Consider the following 20,096-nt stretch of genomic DNA (forward strand, 5'->3'; position numbering starts at 1 on the left):
TTTTATTATTTTTGTGAGAATGATTAGATTTTATAAAATATCTTGGTCAGCAGAGATTGAGTTTGCTCTTAGCTGTTATAAAAAGAATAAAGACTCCTTTTAATTCCCCCACATGGAAGGAGAAGTGGTGGAGATTTTAAATTTGGAGGGATGTACTGGAGGAGTAGCCGGAGGGCGAGCCAACTCCCTGTAGCTGACAGATGCTCCCTGAGGACACGTTGCCAGCTGATGTAATTTGGAATGGTTCCCTCCGAGGAGCTCGGTCTTGCTTTAGAGCCAGTGCTGGGATAAAGAATTAGGAAGCCATAACTGTGCTGTTAAATTGGTCTGTGGACGGCAGTAGGGATATTTCAAAACTTTCCCCCCAAAATTTTTACACTTTCTTTATATAGGGCCATTTTCACATTGAATAATGAGAAAATGTAACCTGAAACATCTGCTTCTTGACTGGTAAAAGTGTGCATCTGTTCATCAGGAAGACAGTAAACACTATCTCTGCACTCCAGTTTTGGTTCTGTTTTGGTTTTGCTACACTTTGTGCGGACTCCTGTTCTTGTTTTAACTTAATCTAGCATGCAGCAAATAATTGTATAAGCTGTGCATCCTGCTGTGCAAATACAAATCCTTTTTGCCCTATTCCATATGCAGTTTTTTGACATGTGTCTTTAAGAAAGAATGCTCTTCTAATATTATCAAAAACCCTCTGGTTGTTACAAGGAAGTTGTCGAGGATAGATTTTTCTACCCTTACAGATTTCATATCTACTTCATATAGAAGTTGCCCCACTGACTCATTGAATCAATGACAGCAAGGACCTTATGAGTTTATCTGCCTCCTGGAAGTTTAGACCAGTTATTAACTTGAAATAATTTGTTCTTAGTAAAAAATGCAAAAAAAAAGGCCTATTGTCTGGTTTAGAGTATGTGATGCCATTGCCTCTCTTTTGCTTTGTCTCCCTTTTTTTGTGCTTGTATTTCTTGCATTTTTTCATTATTATTTTCCTGCTACTATCTTCTAAAGGTTCCTAACATCTAGTTTTAGAGGTTCTTTCCAGCAGGATTTAATTCAGTCTGTCCTGTGCAGGTATATCTTTAGTCCCTTAGAAGACTTTTCTGTCTCACTCTCTGTTCCCAAGGTAAATCTTAGTCATAAAGCCACTAATCTTCTTTTCACTTACAAATATATTGCCAATGCAGACTCAGAGCATAAGGGAACTTTGGCAGTTGGGCATTGGTTTCAGATTTACAGCAGCTCACGCAGAAATTGATACCAGGTAAAATCCTCAAGGTTGGCACCATGCAGCTTTCATACAAGACAGCGTGTTGGGGTAAATCAGTTTTTTACTCGATTCACTGATGTTTATAAATAGTAGAAAATCACCTTCACGAGGCTTTGACTTCACATTAGTCATCAGCTGCTAGCTAACATCGAATTGTATGTCACTTTTCTTACGGAAGTGGCCCTTTCTGAGAGCTAGTAAGACAGTTTTTGACAGTGAATTCTTTAGCTTCTGCAGGAAGAATGACTTTTGTATTGTGCTGATGAATACATTATGGGCGGGTCAGGTGTAAAGAGGTATTTTCCTCTGAAATTAAATTAGAGCAGCAATGATTGAGTAAGGGCAAAAGGGGGCAGAAGAGATCACAGGGCTGGAAACTAGCTTGCTAATAATAAAATACTGAAAATCTTCATCTGCAAAAGAAAATGGAAAGTATATTTAGAATGACCCGCTGGACTCCAGGTTCTTTTCCATTTTACACACATGTAAGATTTTAGGTTACTGGGATGCTTTCTGTCCCTCTGTCTGCTGTACTCTTGAAATCACTTGCACAAGTGAATTAAAATACTGAAATCACTCTCTTCACTCTCTTCAAACCAGAAGGTATGTTCTTAACTTAAACACTTTTGGTCTCATAAGACTGCGGCAGTCACAAAGAAGAGACTGCACAATGGTAAGACATTAACCCCTTTTTCTCATTTTGTTAGAATATAGGTCACTTAAGAGATTAGGTTAAATGTTATGTGTGTCACAATTCTTACTTGTAAAACCAGATATATTTTCTTAGATCAAAAGATTCAGGAAAAATAGTGTATCTTTAAAGTGGATTTTGTTGTAGGCTACCATTTTCTCAATTTTCATGCAATCTTGTAGTACAAAGGCATATATAGTGTAGACAGTCAGACACAGTAATGTTTCGTAGATGAGCTTAATGAGTTACATGGGGCATAAAAGGAAATTATGGAAAAACAGATTGAGAACAGATGTTAGAATCATTTTTTCTCTTGGAGAATAACAATATGTGTAATGGCCTAATGGGTTAGGTTGATAAAGCAAAAACCCTGGTACCAATTAAGTTCTAAATTAGATGCACCTTTGGAGAAATATGAATTTCTAAAATTTAAAACCTTGGCAGATTTAATTATCTTTACTTAGTTCATAAAAATATTATAAAATAAATTATATTATCTCTTGTTATTGCATGGTTTTTATAGGACTGAAATTGGAATGTTAAGGCATAGAGAGACATTTTCCTGAAATGTGTAAATAAGATGAAAATGTTTTAACTATAATTTGTAAAGATTTACTATTTTCTTTCTGCCTAGTTGTGTCTTTGAATAAAATTAGTACCTTAACTGATATAACAAAAATAACAGAACATCTGTGGGTAGTGCTGAATTAGAAAGGCTGTTAAGTCTCTATATGATCAAAATTTAAATATTAATTTTCTTTCCAGCGTATTAGACTACATGAAGTAGTGTGTGGTTATTGTACGTTATCTTTAAAAAAAAAACCCTACTTTGTGCAATACAGAATGGCAGGTGTTATATAACGCTATTGCTTTGATACCGCTGTGCTTCAGGTTTGGAAATATGTCATGTCAGCCATTCATAATGCTGAAAGAAGGTGTTTTGAATAGATGCCAATAAATATTCAGAGAACTTGTATCTTTTTACTATTATTTAAGGGGATAAAAAATTGCATATCGCTGGAAATTTATTTCAATTACCTGGACTAGAATAGAGATTTCTACTCAATTAGCTGTTACTGTTTTCAGATTCTTATAGAATGACGTCAAGCTCTTGTGATATTAGCTTAGCATTCCTTAATTGGCGTACTACAGGAATACAATAATGAATAGCTTATATAATTATGATACCACTTTTTAAAGTTTTTCCTTTTTGTTTTCGATTCTGGTAATTTTCCTGTTTTGGGGGGCCTTTATGCTATGTACTTTGACAGCACAGGATAGATAACATTACTGTTCCTGGCAATGCTGCTTCTTTCTTAGGTCAGAAATGCAGGAGACACATTATAAGTCAAGCATAAGACTCAGCTGCTTCAAATTTCTTGAAGATTTTAAAGGGTTAACTTTATGGTTAACTTTATGCCAGATCAGTTATTGTCTGTTTACACAGCCAGGATAATACCAGCATAAAAACAAAGTGGCAGTTTATATTCTGGATCCGACAGTCTGGCTAAATCAAGGAAAAAGTCGTTATAAACTGTAGTTCGTCCAGATCAAATGTGTAGAGTTAGTTTCCAGCAGCGCAGACATGATTATGCAACCAATATGTAAGGGTATCGGAGAAACAGTTATTAACAAGTGCAAGCAATAACTGATATATATATATATATAGGAGTATATACATATACGCATGCACTGAATAGCACTCTCAGAGTTAAAAAAAAAAAAGTTCAATTTTATCTTATGAGGATTTGTTTGGTAAATATAATACTCTTATTACTACATTTGTATGTTTCCAAATGCCTCCAAGCTGAGGATATGAAAGAGCTTTATAAAATTAGGGCTTGAAGTCAATGGCAGTCTTTCAGCTGTCTTGTAAAGGGGCTGAACAAAAGCTCATTAAAGTCAATAAGAGTTTTCTATTGGCTTTAATGGCTTTGGATAAGACTCTTTATGAGTTAAGCCTCACAATCCAGTGTTAAGGGCAAAAAGGCTATTATCTTCCTTATCTTCCTGGGAAACCTGAGACACAGGTAGGTTGAGTACCTTGCCATAAAACAACTTTTTGGCTCAGCCAGGGCCCTATCCTAGTCCTCTTACTAAAAATGCATCTGTCTTTTAAAGTGTTTACTCTCAAAACTGAATCCTGTTGAACCTGAGCCTGGCGTTTTGTTTAACAGAAGTTTTACATTCGTAAGCTTCAAATGAGTAAATTGCTTTTAGTTAGCGTTCCTGTAGAGGCCATATTTATGCTTGTCCATGTAAGCAATTCTGTACTGTAAGTTCATGCAACAAACTATCTGAAAAACATTTTTGACTCTTTAACTATTTTTTCGTTCAGCAGCCCAAAGCTGTAGACTGTGACTAGAAAGCTCTATACACTGGAATGACATTCAAAATAAGTGAATATGCTGAGTTTGTTAGTTATTTTAATTTGCTTTTCAAAGGCTATCATCATCTCTGTCAGATATAAGATAGAAATGGTTTAACTGTTAACCCTCAATGGGCAAATTCAATTAATAACAGTAACGGAGCGTGGCCTATCATAATTATTTTCTTAAACTGATCCAGTATTCCTCTCTGTAACTACTGTTAGTGAATACAAGTAGACAAAACCAGACAATATGAAAAGTTTGTTAGACAGTAAGGTGAAATGAAATAAGACGCTTGTAGTGAAGTGCAGCGCATGTCCAATGGTAAAGAAAATATTTGAGCCAAGAGGTCTGAGTCTGTGAGAACAGCCCTGCTTCATACGCTCTGTCTTCTTCTAAGAGAGGTTCGGAGGACGGTTGAAGGAAGAAGCAGATATCTTTCTGCGGTTCTGGATTTCTTGTGTAATAGCAAACAAAGAATGCCACGTGTCCTACAAGTGCACATCATCTTGATGATGATCTTGCCATCTGCTGAAGCTTTCATTTCTGAACTATAAAGTAGTACAAGAGTCACATATGCCCCTGAAACGGAGCAGCCTCTAAGGCAAACGGTGGGAAAACTTTAACAGCTCGCAGCTGTGCGCTGAGCAGCACCATGTTAAAATTGCACAGTAAGGGTATGTAGGCAGGGCTCACTCTTCCCACAGAGACTTCTGCCAGGTCTCAAAATACCCGGTGACACCGTTTGTGTCCCTGTACTCCAACCAGCCATCCGGAGAGACTTAAGACAAATAGTTTCAATAGCAACCCTTTTTTTCTTAGTTTAGACTGAAGTCAAGAGGAGATGGTCAAACGCCGTGAAACGAAACTGTGATTTTAGCAAGAAAACACCTGTCTGTGCTTACAAAGTTAATGTAGGTGAGGATAACAGGGATGGCAATGTAGTCAGTGAAGCATGGGGGCTTGGGTGCATCCATTTTCTAGCTGGTATTGCAGTTTCTTCCGCTTTCTTTTTGCTACTGCTGTGACAGTACTTGCATCTCCACGTTGCTGTACGAAAGTAGCCTTGGAGAGTGGCACGACTCTTATGGGATCGGTGACATTTCTACTTTTTCTCTTGGGTATTAAAGAAGAAATGAAGCTGTGCTTAAACAGGATGTGCAATGCAAATATGCAATCAATGGCATTCCATATTATTTATCCCTGGCCACTGGCAAAAATGAAATAGGTAAAATTGTTTACAATCAGAAAAATATGGATGATGAAGTTTCTGGTAGTAAATAGCATGCATGCACAGCTTGAACTTGTAAAAGTCTATGATGAATAAAACAGATAGGATATTATGTGTTATGGCTGATGATAAATAAACCTCGAAGGGTAAATATGCTTGTCTCTTTTGAGAGAATATTGTATGTGAGATGCAGATTGGGATGGTGGCTTGTCTATTGAGAATGACAATTCACTCCAGGAGCTGCTGAAGGGGAGCCTTGATTATGAGGTTGTGTGGCCTCACTGTCCATTAAATTATCATGACTAACTGAATTTGCAGCATAGAGAATAAAAAGTCCTCTGTGGCTGTCCTAATTCTTTTGGAAAGTAAAATATTTAGCCTGACTGTAGTCCAAACCAATGCATAAAAATGAATCTTTCAAGCAGCCTGGCTATCATCACGTGACTAAAAGCTCTCAAGTCTACTCTACTTCTTAGCAATGGAATGCTCATGAGGACTTGTAAAGCAGCAGAAAGTTTGGGTTTTTTTGTCGTAGATATGTCAAATCTTAATCATTCTCTGCATTCTAGCTAATTTTCTCTATTACTGTACTTGGAGGTGTTGCTGTTATTTAACATTAATAAAGCGTCAGTCATCCTGCTTACAGAACAGGTTTTATGGAATAAACTCAAGCACAATAAATTATTAATCCAAATATTTGGTCAATATTTCTAAATGCAAGTACCTTTAAAGGATTTTCCAACCACATTGGAAAGAATGGTAGGCTGAACGGCCTACACCTGGTTTTGACATCACTTGCATTGAAATAAACCAGTAAAAAAGGAAGTCGAAACAATAGTAGATTGATTTAATGAAACATTAGAAGAGACCAGAGAGCTGTCAGATTCATACCATCATTTGTAATTAACTAATTTGAAACATTTGCATTCCAATATAATCTTTTGCTGAACCCTGTATACCTCTTCATCAGTTTCCTTACAATTCTGTTTCTCTCAGGTTGAAATACCCTTATATTGGATAACCACTCTGCAGAATTTATAGCATTATATTCCCTACATAGGATCTCATCAATTACTTGTTTTAATGGAAATGAGGCACAAAGGAATCTTTGGTGACTTTTCTATGGTTTAACTGTATGGGGAATTTTGATTCGTGCTGGCATTCATATTAAGATTTTTTTTTTTTTAATCCATTGAATGTTTTTGTTTCTTTCTATTTTTACTTCCTTGGACATGGAACATTGTCAAAGCTGAGTCACTGATTATCAAAATAAAGTTCTAAATTTTAGTTTTCAGAATTAAAGGAAATTGTTATCTACCTGATTCCATTTTTGGATAATATAAATGCATTGGTGTAATAAATACTCATGTCATTAGATCTCCCAATCCTAAAATGAGACTATTGCACTGTAGCACCTTGTTTACATGATTGCACATCATATTGGGAGGTTAGAAAGGTATATTTGTATGGTAGTAAAGGTGCAAACCCATACACATTTATTTATTTACAAGTGTATGTTTATTTATTTTAGGAGCAAAATGTTATTGAAATATGATGAGTAATACTAATAGAAATACCAATACTTCTGTAAATTATTTGAGGCGAGTGATTTTTTCCATCTTCTTGGCGCATGTGTGATCAGAAGCACTGTGCTTTGGGGGTTCTCTGCACAAGACTTGCAATGATGTAGGGAAATGAGACCCATGAAAGGCGCCCCGCGACAGAGCTCTAGCACACGACGTAGAGAAGAGGCTTCAAGAACAGGGCTGGTTCAGCCTTGAGCAGAAAGTGCTGCGAGGAGAGCTCATGGCTGTCCTCAGCCACAGTACAGCGTACAGGGAAGGCAGGGCCAGGCTCTTCTCAGATATGCAGAGTAGTAGGACAAGAGACGATAGACCCAAGTCACAACATGGGAAATTCTGAATAGGTATTAGGATATCTTTTTTTTTTTTTCATTATTTTGGTGGAAGTCATGTGTTCATTGCCCAGAAAGCTTGTAAGAGCTCTGTTCTTGGAAATAGTAAAAAACATCTGACTGGACAAGTCCCTGAGCAACCTGCGTTGGCCATGCTCAGCATTGGAGGTTGGACTGGATGACCTTCCTACATATATGATTCTGTGCGTCTATGAAAGCAATTTTTATTTTGTCAGCATACTGTCCTATTTAGGACATAGGACAGCAAACTTTTGTCAGTTTACTGTCCTGTGTGTTAACACTGACAGAGCCACATTTATCAAGAGAGGAAAAGTGGTAAATTTATCTACTATAGTACTACTTTTCTACCATTGCGTTCTCTCACAGGATTACAAAGTGTATAAAATTTAATTTCAGATTGTGCAAACATTTTTTGCAAACCTTTATCAGTATTCTCACTGTTCTAAAAGGATTAGTTTGGAAAGTATACTAGTTAGCATGAATCTTCTTAACTTGGCCATGTTTAAAGTTCAGCCTGGGCAAAGAAGAAAGATTTTCCTCAAATACTATATTAATATATTAACAGCACACACTTTTTTTTTTTTGGAAGCAGCACTTCAAATTTCAAATAGAAATATTTAATTAGAGCTAAATCAGTAGGATCCTGATCTTGCAAATGTCTGTATATATAGTTTTAAGTCTACAAGTACTTCTTACTAAAGTCGAGGGACTGCATGATTCATATTGCTCCTTTTTGTTTACTTTGTTTCTTTTCTTTCTCTCTGATTTTGAAATACTTAATGAATAAAGCATCCTAGTTTAAACTGAATAATTTTACTGATTTTGCTAGTTCATTAGGATGAAAGCTAGTTCAGTAATATCTTAAATTTTTAAATAGTCATAACTTTTTGTGGCAATAACCATGTTCCTCATTCTTATCAAAGCATTTTCCAAACTGTATATTTTCTTATAAAAATAGCACAGAATGGAAAAATTTATTTATGTTTGGTTTTGTTTTTTTTTTTTTAAAGAAGTCAGACTATAATAGTATAGAAATAGTTTTCTGATAAAAATAATCATGGTATTGACAAGAAGAACTTTCAGATTGATAGCAGAATTTTCATAGAATCATAGAATGGTTTAGGTTGGAAGGGACCTTGAAGGTCATCGAGTTCCAACCCCCCTGCCATGGACAGGGACACCTCCCACTAGACCAGGTTGCTCAAAGCCCCATCCAGCCTGGCCTTGAACACCTCCAGGGATGGGGCCTCCACAGCTTCCCTGAGCAACCTGTTCCAGTGCCTCACAACCCTCATAGTGAAAAATTTCTCCTTAATATCTATTCTAAATCTCCCCTTTTTCAGTTTGAAGCCATTCCCCCTCGTCCTATTACTACATGCCCTTGTAAAGAGCCCCTCTCAAGCTTTCTTATAGGCGCCTTTCAGATACAGGAAAGGTACTGTAAGGTCTCCCCGGAGCCTTCTCTTCTCCAGGCTGAATAACCCCAACTCTGTCATCATGTCCTCATAGGAGGGGTGCTCCAACCCTCTGACCATCTTTGTGACCCTCCTCTGGACCCGCTCCGACAGGTCCATGTCTTTCCTATGTTGGGGGCTCCAGAGCCGGACACAGTATTCCAGGTGGGGTCTCCCCAGAGTGGAATTTTAAAGTTAGTTGTTCTCCATTTTGCTGCAGGAGAGACAAGTAAGAATAATTCTTGAGAGGTAAATCCCACAGAATGTTACATTTACTGAGACGAATAATTCCAACTAACAGAAGAGTAAATATGTTTACAAAATAAATTGTAGAATATATTCCTTTTCCCTTGATTGTTATTTGAGACAATGTCACTTAATTAAAGTTGGGTATAGTTATTTTAATTTACTTGCTCTGAGGATTTGGGCACTGCAGATTAGTTTTTATTAAGGTTTGAAATTTTATGTTGGTTTCAATTAAGAGCTACTGCAACTCAATGTCGGATCTAAGAACCAGTACAATTGTTTTAATTCTTCTCTTGTAAACTTCTTTGAAAAAAGTTGTATATAATATGAAAACTGATATTAGTAACAGCATGAAATAGCTATAACTCCGTGGTACTTCCTCTGTAGTTATTTAATATATACTACTTCCTCTTCCACTTATACTTATGTAGCATTTATATAACTATGATAATTGTTCTCAAGTAATTATTGAAAATATGTTTAACTACATTTGATGTAGAACAGGAATCTCCCATCAGGTGACCAGCAGGTCTCTGTGGTTATGAGGACAAGTCCTGTGTAAACCTTTGAAAACCACTGATACATAACAATACCTGCAAGCTGCAAGATCTGTAACTCAATATCACATTTTCTAATTGCAGAATTGCCTTTTTCCCCCCAGTGCATCTATCCCAATATGATTTTAATGAATCCTCTTCTAAAACTTGTATGTATTACAGCATATACCAATGTTCTCTCTTCTTCTTTGAAATATATCTTCGTGAAACTGAGAGATCAGATTACAAGTTTTAGGAAATGTTAACTTGTAAGCCTAACATTTGGGAGATATCGGTTGCTGATATAAGGGTGGAAGGGAACCAAGGTAGTGGTTAACATGACATGATAGTTAGGTCTGGTATTTCTTTCCTACCAAAGCTAGAAATCTGAAGATGATGAATAATTTGCATTTTACAAGCATGGATCTTGGATCAATAATGAATCAATAATCAGAAAGAAAGAGGAAAAAAGAAAGAAAAATCTACTGTTCCACAAAATAACACTTTCACTTCTGGTGGAAGTCATGCAATTTTAATAATGAAAATGTGTGCAGCATCAGTCAAACAAATGAGAAAAAATATCTTTCAGGTTTTATGATGGTAAAGTGAGTTGTTGGCTATTTTCTTAAAGAGACACTCCATTGTGTTTCTTAAGAGCATAGTAAGCGTTCCGATCACTGCTTTACAGACGTTGTATTAATAAATATTAAGTGGAACTTATGCAATATTGCACATTATTAGAACTTATTTAAACTTTTAGTCAATGTTGCCAGAGCTATTGTTTGTAGAATATAGCTTTGACTTGGTTCACAAAGAGAGGAAACTGAAGAGCTACATTCCTTCCCAATTTTACTTTTGGATCACCCTAGTGGGACTCAGTTTTTTTTGTGGTTAAGCCCTCAGGGTTTTTTTTGTGGTTAAGCCAGTCAGAAGTTCTAAATCCAGAAGCTCAACTTCCTATCACTAAAAATGCACAAAAGAAATAACACAAAGTCTAAAAAACCTAACTTGCCAGCAGTTTAATGTTTTCTGTATTATGCCTGCTTATGTTCACATATTTTCCTATTATACAAAATAAAATTCAGGTTTAATTTGCAACTTATTAAAAACCAGGACTTCTATAATTTAGAAGCCAAAATACCAGACTCTTGGACTACTCCGTAACAGATGTGAAACTGGTATCCAACACTGAATTTTGGCCATATACACGCTATATCTAATGAAAGCCAGGGGATGCCTATGACCAAACCCAGGTGTACTATGCTGAAAAGGGAGAGGGATCAGAAGAAGTAACTGCCTACAAAATTCTCCGTGACTGCTGCTTGACAGGTTATGGCTCCACCTGTTGTGGAATAGCTACCTTTACGTTTCAGAGACTTTGACAGGAAGAAAGAACACACCAGAGGGTGTTTTTTACAATTCTATTGATTAGATAGAGGCATTCCAGAATCCCTTTTTTTGTTTTGTTGTTTTTTTTAGGATTCTTATAATGGTGTCACAACCACGGGCCACTGATTCAAACTTGTTCTTTAAAATGTTGCTAAAGTAGGTTTCCACATATAGGATAAAACAGACATTCCTGCATTACTCTTCCAGACTGAATAGTACCAAAATGGACATGCACTTTGGAGTGAAAGTATACACACTCCCCCAAAGGTTCCTGATATCATTGCAGCCGCTCTGTTCTCTGTATCCTCAAACTGCAAACAAATGAAACACCCCCCCTTTGCCAAGCTCAAAGGATGTTGTCACTCAGATATGTGTTGTTTTTTGATAAGTCCTTTAATACCAGACTTGAGAAACTGCTTCATCTAAATGAGATCTGTACTTAAATATGCTGCTTGCTTTTATACATTTTTAGCTGTTACTTATTGTCAGTTAATTTTGGAGGCCCTCACAATTTTGTTTCAACGAAGATGTAAGGTCACAACTCAAAACGTTCCCTAATTAACATAAGATCTGATTATAGTTAGGAAAGGGAGTCATGTAGAGAGTAATTCTACTCTTCCTAGTTATTGATAACTATTAAAATGTTTGTACTATCAGAATGAATTTTTGTTCATATAAATTTTCAAAGTATCTATTGTATTTTGAATTAAGTTCGAGTTTGGTATTATTATGAAGCACTTAACTGTTAAATGACAAATATTTAGATTAAACAAGACAAAAAATACTAATGAGGAATTCATTCTTCATACTCACATTGAATGATGCAAGTTAGGAAAAAATGTCTTTTATACATCTTTGGATCCCACTCAGGACTGTCTTGCATCTTTCTGTGTACCATCTACTGTGAATATTTCATAAGTCACAGTATCTCACTTTCAAGTAGCAGCACTGGTAAATGTGTTTATTTAAAATCTGTAGTTCATTCTTTCCTTATACTGCTGAGTCCTAAGAGTTACTGGTATCATTGAAGTCAGCAACACTGTTAGCCCCATTAAGTTGTATATGTACCAACGCAAACCAGTTATGTTTGTACAATAGAACCTTCTTGTCCAAGAAATGGATGTTAGTGTGTAAGCTAGAAATAAAGTTCTGTAACGGTCTAATCAGAAACAAGCCTAACTTTAAAGTAAAGCCTTTTTTTTAATGTTCTTAAACAATGCAAGTCATATCTGCCAGGTAAAAAATCACCTTCCTTGTCATGCTGACCACAGTCCGAGGCTGTGAGCCTCAGGAGGGATGGTACTCAGCGCTTGCCCAGGCTGGGCCCTAGCGTCTCCATGGCTGTGACATTTGGAGTCTGCGCTCTCAGAGCTAGAATTTGTGGCCTTGTAATCCGTTTAATATTCCAGCAAGATTTCCAAAATCTGTTACCCTACTGCATCAGTGTAAAGCTCCGTTTTTATAATTCCATTGTGCGTGTAAGTATTTCTGAATTACTTTCCACTGCTCATAGGCCAAAGCAGATTGCGCTGTATCAGTAGGCTTTTCGGCCACCTTTCTCTTTCAGAGATGCTGCTGCCAATGGACTATCAGGGTCCTTCTGTATATCCTCCTGTAGGCAGTATCTTTAACTCTGTGTGGGCCTTATGATTTCTAAGGCTGTTTTTTTGTGGAAGACCAGGACCTGGAAAAGCTCCTTTGGTATCCCAGACATATTTACTACGGATTTGAGGATATGTTCACTCTCCTGGATAGTTCTCGTTATCACAGTCTCATTCTCTGTTTTCCTCTGTTTGAGTTTTAGAACAAACAATTCATCCAGGATGGCATTGAACTGATAAACTGACGTTCTCACATACCCATAAACACAGAAGTCATTATAATTCCTTTCCTCGTTATACCAAAGAACGATTTTATTCATGTTGATAGGAAAGGATTGCTGTGGCTAAGAAAACTAGACACTAATTTCAAGAAAGATTCTAGCATTATTCTTTATGCCAAATCAAAAATTGTTTTTTGAAGTTAAATTCATCAAGTAGAATAAGGTACAGTTCACATGATAGCAGAAGCAAAGCTTGCATTTCTGTTGTAGTATTCATCTCACGCTTGAACTATATCTTTAAAAAAAGGAAATAATAAAGATATTGTTTTGATCATTTATATTTGCATTTACATGCAGCGTGGGTTGTATGGAAAGCCTTATTTCACATCCGTTTTTTAGTTTGAAGTTTTAGGAAATGCAGCAGCCTGAAATAAGTAATGCACTAAAAAAGTAGAAAAATATAATAGGATCTCTATCTTCCCTGTTTTGCTTTCAGAGTTCTCTTCTGGCACATTTTACACAAATTAATTTGACAGTAACAAAACCTAAGAAGGTATTTGGATTACTTCAGCAGTAAACTAGCAACAGAACCATGTCATTTCAATTTATCACTTCTTGTCTTTAAGTGTGTGAAATCTTAGCTCTTCATCACATTGCAATAGATTGCTTATATATAGAAAAAACCTGCATACTTCACAGAGAAGAAAAAAAAAGAAATTATCGACTGCCAGCCGAGCCTTCACATCCTCCCTGACTTGCAAATTTTTAGTGAATCTCACACTACCTGAACTAGAACAGCACAGTAACCTTAGCTTTACCCTTGTTGCCATGTCTCAAGTTATTAAGGTTTTATCCATCAAAAGGAGCTCTGGCCCAAACAGCACACTGGACCATTGAAATTGTAACCTGAGACAAATCCTATGAAACCAAACTTAACCTCTACAGCTATCTTTTATCCTACTAGCATAAATCTGTGTTTCTTAAGAGGATATCTTCTCAGTACTCTGAAGGAATCTAACATGTTCCCAGGGTTACACAGGAAAAGAGGACATCCACTTACCTTATTCAATGAGGTTTTGCACAAAGATTTTGAAAAAAGAAAAAAATAAATCAGAAAATAATTGGAATTTTGAATCTTTTCCTGTCATGAGTTCTACAGAGACAGAAAAGTTGAGCTGACCTGAGCTAGACAGGTGATAACGTTATAAAGTAGTTGTTAAAAAAATAGCAAATGTTCCTTGAGTACTGTTACATCCAGGTTGGTCCAGTGTTAAAGTAACTCTTATTTGTAAGCTCAGAAAGAAAAAATACAATCTCTTCTACTTTTGAAAATCTTGATTTTTTGCGTTTCTTGTCAAAATATGTGAGATCAGAGCAGACATCTTATTTTAACAGAATCCAAGATTCAAAGGGGGTGACTGATCTGCTGAAAATCTGACTTGACTTTATTATGCACAATTAAAGAACTAGTATACTTACCATCTAAAAAAAACAGTGAACAAATTCTTCCAACTAATGACAAATATCTAAGTAAAATAAACTTAGCAAACATCAACATTATAAATCTGTGTCTAATTCAAATTATGTTCCTTTTTTCAGCAGAACTTAGTAATATACTGCCTTCTGTAGCACATGATGGTTTCATTATTGATCATTTTGATCTTGTGTTCTTGATAGTGTCTTGCTGCAGAAACAAACAGTAATGATACAAAACTAACAATAGTATAACACCTTTAGGTGAAACAAAGCATTGATGCATTTGATAAAAATGGTTTTGATTATTTTTCAGAGACTTTTTTTTTTTTGTCAGAAGAGGTAGGTGCTTTTTCTGAAAAGAAAACTATATAATCTGAGGAGAAGTAGTTCTGTCTACCAGTACAGACAGTAGCAGATACCAGTAATATCTGGAAAACATTCAGGTATCTTGGGAATAAAAAAATTAAGTGTATTCTTCTATCAAAATTCCACTTTAAAGCCTTTCTTCCTAGCCCTCTAGAGAAAGTCCCTATCGGCATTTAAATGCATGTATTTTAAAATGAGATTCATAAGGGACTAAAACTATCAAAGTTTTATATGAAAAAAAAAGAATACAGAGATGCTGCTTATAGGTTTTGAAATAAAAAATTAAATGATGTCTTTAAAATGGAATGGTGCCAGCTTTCTGGAGACTAATTTAAACTTTTCATAGAATAAGTGTTACATAGCATTAACGACTGGTAGCTTTAGATCTCATGTCTTATCTGCAACCAAAGGAAAACTCAGGATTTGTTTGGAACTGAACAAAAGATACGCCCTTTTCACAGTATTGTCATTGTCTTGAAGTTTCAGTAAAAGTGCAAATTAAGCTCCAGCATTAAATGAACTTTCAGTGACAGCATATTCATGACATTGAGCAAACTCTTAGATTTTTGCATTGCATTTTTCTATCCTATATCAATATAAAGATATATTCCACTTTTAAAATAATTTATTACCTCCGCCGAGGTCTGGGACATTTACAATAGCTTTATTACCTAAGTCAGGAAAACAAAAATCCTTTTGTAAGCTAGAATGGGTTGATCTTGTGTCTGGTTTGTACAGCATGTTAAAGTAGTGAAAACTTGGGCAAAATCTTACCTCTGTCAGACTAACTGGGAGTTTTGCCAGAGAACTCGGCGAGGTCAGGACTTCATCCCCCAGCAGGTTTTACCTGCTGACGCTGTGCTGCAGGCTTATATCACCGCAAACTGTCCCCGGCAAGGGATGGCACGCAGCTCACCCTGCCATGCCTTCCTCCAGCCCCTGCCACGCTCCATCTGCCCAGGGCTGGCACGGTCTGCGGAGAAAGAGATCGTATCTTTGTCACACAATCGTGCACCAGAAGAATCTTGTTCTTGCTCGATATTTAAAGATTTCCTGTTTTATTCTGAGGTTGATTTGGGGCACATAAGTGCTAAACACATAGATGAAGAGGTAATCTTCCTGTTTGTATAGTAAGAACAAACTACCATAGTCAGAGGTAGCACTTTGCCAGTGAGGAACATCTCCCAGTACTTAGGGCTCATTCTAAGACTCACAATTGATTGCATGTGTTTTTACAGTACGAAAAAGGATTACATACCACAAATGGCATACATTCCCTAGCATCCTTTCAGCTGCGTATGTCACTGATGCTTGTAGTTTCTGAACTGTTTGTTATATCACATGGCCTCTGAGAATGGCAAGCTAAAAAATGAAAACAAACGGCAAATTGCAAATACATTTGGTGTTGGTTTGGTTGATTATAGGTACAATATCAACCATGAAACAGTAAACTGAAAGTCCCTTAGGGTTCTGGGTAATTAATCAGAAATACACTTAGTGTGGCATTGCTAATGCAGCTATATAAAGGGAAAAAATATTTGCTAATAGTAACAGCTTATATTAGGCTACCTGAATAAAACGCACGGAGAGCCTCTTAGAATAAAGGGGTTTTTTATTTTTTATTTTCAAAAGTTTATTTGTCATTATTAAAAAAAAAAATCCATTATAAATTTTTTCAGCTTGATTATGGCTTTCTTTTATATTTTTACTCCTAATTCAATCCTATCAGTATACACTCTTTCACACTTAGTCACAGGCTGAGGTAAGGATTACAGAATCATTTGATATTAAGTAAAAAAGTGTCTTTCAGGCTATGTGCGATCTCATCTAGTTTGATGTCTTATCCTAGCTTTCTTCTTTTTTTTTTTGAAATAAGCTGTATGAATACTCATGGCCACATTTTTTTTTCCGAGCATCTGAGCAACCCTAGCTACATTTGAAAGGTTTCACTCTCGTGATGGGTCTCCCGAAAGGCATTTCATCTCTCACACCCAGCAGCCTTTGTTAGTTCACAGCAGAAGACACTATAGATTTCTGTTTACATGGATGAAATAGAAAAGAGTTTGCTTTTCTATAATACCTTCTCTATTTCAAGGAGTTTCAAAGCACTTGAAAAAACATCCTGACTGAGTTCAATGCTGGTGCAGTGTGTGAGTAGGCAGCTGCAGCAGCCCTTCAGGACTGCATATTTAGTAGCAGCACAAAGACATTTCAGCGAGTGTAACGATAGAAGGTATGTTGAAAGGATTGTGAAAACATGTGCAAAGGATTTCACTGTGGGAAAACAAGCAAACAGACAAAACCATCAAAAACTATGTGAGAGACGTATCATGTTTTAAAACATTTTCCTCATGTATAAAAGATGTAAAAGATTATATGATAGCAAGATGTTTCGTGCTTAAGACATTTTCTTGTTTAAATAACCCCTGCTCTCTCAACTTTGTTCAAAACTTTTAAGATCACTGAAAATATAAAACTAGTACCATGTTTTTCTCTTAGCCATCTCAGCAGAGAAGACAATGAAGTAAAGCACTGCAGATATTGAACTGTTTTTCACTACTGAATGTGGCAATTTCTGTATGCTCTATAGAGTATAAGCTCCATATAGATTTGGCATTGCTAATGCGCGTTCTCTCCCTTTTTGTGGAGCTGACACTTGTCAGCTGTCAAATTAGCACCTTTCCTCTGCATTAATCTTGCATTAAATATATGGCTAACTATACATTTAATGCTTTCACTCTTGTTTTTTCTGACACGTTTGTCAAATTCCTAATGTTTGCTTTCAAGTGCAGGCTAATAGACTGTCCCAAGGCAAGCACGGTGGTCATCAGTGCATCTGAAATGTATATGTACTATTTTAGTAGTAGGGATGGAAATCTTGCTAAACTAAAAATGCTTGAGAATGCTTACCCAAAAGCTGAAAAACGCCATTTCAAAAAAATATTGTGAAAAAAGATTTTATAAATAACAGTATATAATAAGGTAAGGTGTTCATTTAAATTTATATTTATAAGAAAGCACTTAAGAGGTCTAACTTTCAGTAAGGCTGCACACCTGTTTCTTTTCATTGATGCATCTTCCAAAGAAAATCAGGACATTTATTGAAGTCTGGTGAACTCTGAACCTAAGACTTAGTCTTAAGTCCTGCATTCATAAAAAAACCTAACCCATTTTATATTTTTTTTCCCTGTCTTTCTGTCTCCTTCCCTTCACTTTTTTCTCCCTGCCTTTTTTTCCGAGTACAAAACAAAATGCATTTCTTTACAAGGAACTTCATGTATTTCTTATCTTCTTAACAGAGATGGATCTTGTTTTATTTTGTTAAATCATATGAATTGCATTAGTTGACTTTTTAATCAGTAAGCAGCTTTCTGAATCCACCAGCCATTTTATTCCCCCCCCCAATACTTTGAATTGCTGAAATGGAAGTACAGCCAGTTATCAGTCACATGTCTTGAACCACAGGAAGAAAGGGAACTCAGTTGTCTAACTGTCCCTTGAGGAACATTTCTCGTTCTTCCTAATGGAAGTATGAGTTTTCAGACCTTGAGATTAGGAATTCAATTTGGGCTGTTAGAGGTTGTGGACTAATTTTCAAATATTGCCTATGGTTCTCAGTTTGTTCCACTAAATTCTCTATCAAGAGTAACTTTTTTGGCTTTACATTGTGACTTTACATTACAGGTATTTACTACTTTTTCATTTCCCCTTTTTTGTATCATCACTTACATTTGACTGCCTAAATGTTATGTTCTCCAATGTGAGTCAGTCTGTGAGATATTCGGAACAGAGAGTGTATGTTCACACATCTGCTAAAGCTTCATACACCTTGAGCACTCTGTAGGAATTAAGAAAATACATTTTCTAAAATGATGAAACATGACATTAATATAGAAAATGTCAGTCACTAGTTATATTTTGTCAGATAAATATTATTTGCCGTGGCAGAGTTCAATGCTTAATAATACATTGTTCTTGTCAGTACTGTTTAAAGTGCACATGATTCATACTAAACCTTTATCTCAGCTGATAGTGAAAGTAAGCGCTTAGTATTTTCCTAAACCAAATCTCAGTTCAGAAGTTTAATACACTTCCATATTTACAGCAATAGAAAAGAATATTCTGCCTTCTCCAGAGATTTATTTATCTTGGTTGTATAGAAGAGGTTTATACTGCCATTGCTGCAGTTTTACAAGATCTACTCAAACATTGTTTAACAAGGCACAGTGTGATAATGCTGGATTTGCATATATTGGAAAATGTGTCCTATTTAAATTCCGTTTAGAATTAAAAAGTGTGTTTTCTAGCAGAATGAAAACATGAGAGGCAATGTTTCTTGATATAAATATTAAGAAGCTTTGCAAAAATTCTGTTATTTGGAGATATGTAGTAGTCACATTTTAGTAAAATATCAAATGTTAAATTTCCAACTTCTTGTTTTTTGTTTATCTTTTAAAATTTTAAAAAGAAAGATCTTATAACAGTGTTGTAAATTGTATTACAATATTGTTAATTTACGTATATTTTAGCTATATATATCAGAATAAGTAAGTTCTGATAGAAAAGACATTTTATCTAGGAGCGTGTGAATCTCTTCTGAGATTTTTTTGAGATTTTTCCAAATTCAATAGAGTTCGCAGATGTTTGCAAATAAACAATTTTGTCTAGATTTGCTTAGACCTTTGAGTAAGATGAGATTTCAAAGGAGAAGTGTACCATACCTCATTTTCTCCATTCTGTTTAGCAAGCTTCCAAGCACAAATAAAAATACTCAATAGTACGCACTGGAAAAAGAGGAGATGGGAGATACAGTCTTGTAAAAATTATCTACCTTAGTAATAATTTTGGTCATGTTTTTCAAACCTTAACATTTTCTTATATTTACAAATTCATAGCAAAGTTAATTTATGCAGCATTGGTACGGCATCACCTCGACTACTGTGTGCAGTTTTGGGCTCGATAATATAAGGAGGTTATAAAGATATTAGAATGTGTCCAAAGGAGAGCAACAAAGACGGTGAAAGGACTAGAGGACATAACTTCTGAGGAGCAGCTGATGATACTTGGTTTCTTCACCTTAGAGAAGAGGAGATTGAGGGGTGATGTCATTGGTGTCTACAACTACCTCGTGATGGGGAGCAGACGGGGATGCTGATCTCCCGTCTGTGGTGTTCAGTGATAGGATGTGAGGGAATGGCTTAATGCTGCATCAAGTGAAGTTCAGATTGGGTATTAGGGAAAAGTTCTTCACTAGGAGGGTGGTCAAGCACTGGAACACTCACCCAAAGAAAGTGGTCATGG

At 36.0% G+C, this 20,096-nt stretch overlaps 1 protein-coding gene across 1 annotated transcript in view; it reads left to right on the top strand.

Annotated features, from left to right (window-relative positions):
• IMMP2L (inner mitochondrial membrane peptidase subunit 2) overlaps window positions 1-20,096 on the top strand; it is a gene marked incomplete at its 5' end in the record, with an annotated part of 478,429 nt that overhangs the window by 373,883 nt on the left and 84,450 nt on the right. The window lies entirely within an intron of this gene.

Source organism: Vanellus vanellus, assembly GCF_965231255.1.
Source record: "Vanellus vanellus genome assembly, chromosome: 1".
Classification (NCBI taxonomy): Eukaryota; Metazoa; Chordata; class Aves; order Charadriiformes; family Charadriidae; genus Vanellus; species Vanellus vanellus.